Source organism: Sinocyclocheilus anshuiensis, unplaced genomic scaffold, assembly GCF_001515605.1.
Source record: "Sinocyclocheilus anshuiensis isolate Anshui unplaced genomic scaffold, SAMN03320099.WGS_v1.1 scaffold123, whole genome shotgun sequence".
NCBI classification, from domain to species: Eukaryota; Metazoa; Chordata; class Actinopteri; order Cypriniformes; family Cyprinidae; genus Sinocyclocheilus; species Sinocyclocheilus anshuiensis.
In genome coordinates this window covers 93,898-95,385 of record NW_015552536.1, presented here as the reverse complement: position 1 = coordinate 95,385, position 1,488 = coordinate 93,898, and positions in this window count along the sequence as shown.

Below are 1,488 nucleotides of genomic sequence, written 5' to 3'. Positions count from 1 at the left end.
GCAGTCTTTCATGAGGTGGTGGACATGCATATGTAACTTCTGTACACTTTAAAAGCACACTGTGATGCCCTTTGGCACAGAGGAGAGCTATTACAACTTAGTGAAGACATCCTCGCAAACACAAACACGCATATGTGCACATAAACAAACACACACTTGGCTGTGTGTCCTCCCCATTAATGCTTTGAGTTCAAGCTCAACTCCTGCCCCTACAATATACCCAAAATACTGCTTTTAAGATGACTTTGGTGTGTGTATATATACAGTGGGTACGGAAAGTACTCAGACCCCCTGATTCTGTGTTTTTCTGTCAATATGGGGTGCTGTGTGTACATTAATGAGGAAAAAAAATTAACTTAAATTATTTTAGCAAATGGCTGCAATATAACAAAGAGTGAAAAATTTAAGGGGGTCTGAATACTTTCCGTACCCACTGTATGTGTATGTGTGTTCGTGAAGAGAGCAAGCCGAAAGGCAGATGCATTGTGTGAATGGGAGCGTAAGTAAAAAGTGTTTTCACAGATGTCTGTTGATGGAATTACCCACACTCTCTCAGCCTGAGGACAGAAGTGAGAAAAAAAGAGGGAGATTTGGGAAAGGAGAGAGAGAGAGTGTGTAAATGATTTAACATCTAGCTCTCTGAAAGCGCTGAAGATCAGAGATCGTGTTGTGAGCCGCCCATCAGTCTGCTAATCCAGAGGGCTCACATCCTCATTAACACCCCCACATCACACGAAATGCTATCTGCAGCAACGGCTGCCAGGATTTTTTGCGAAACTGGAAAAGAGAAGAGTTTGATTGAAGGTCTGGCAGAAAGTACAGGTCCGACAAAACAGAATGATGCGGATGTTGACGATGGGGTTTTGGGGGAAACCTGGAAAGGGAAGAAATTTATGAGAACTTGAGGCTGCTGTCTCATCTTGGTCTAGATCAAGGCTTGACTGGATCTATATGATCTATTCCTGCCTCCCACATGCGAATAAGTGCACAGCATCTCTAATGGAGCTTCCTTGAACCCAATAACACAGACATTGAGCATTACAATTTACGCCTGTTATTCTAAGTTGATAAATGTTATTGCAAAATGGCAGAACACTCCCTTATCTTTGTGTGATTTATACGGTGGGACTGCAAGGAGGTGTTGACTTTACACTGTTTCAAATTAATGTTATTTCTCTTCTTTAACTCCTGGGGTTCTCAAACTGTAGGACAGACTCTTCGAAGCCAAATGTAGGTTGGTAAAGCTTTATCAAAAGAAAATAATCATCTCCCATGTAAAAGCATGATAAAATGGGGTAGGAGTGCTTTTGAAGTAGCTGAGGTGGAAGGCATTTTATCATAGTTTGTTCATTTGGGTGTCCATAAAATACAGTCACTGTCGGGGGAATTGTACTGTTGCAGCAATAGTGTGGAAAAAGATGCTTGCCTCTTCACGCTAACATTCTTTCCAAATCGATGTGGAAATTTCACTTGCCTAAGATAAACCTT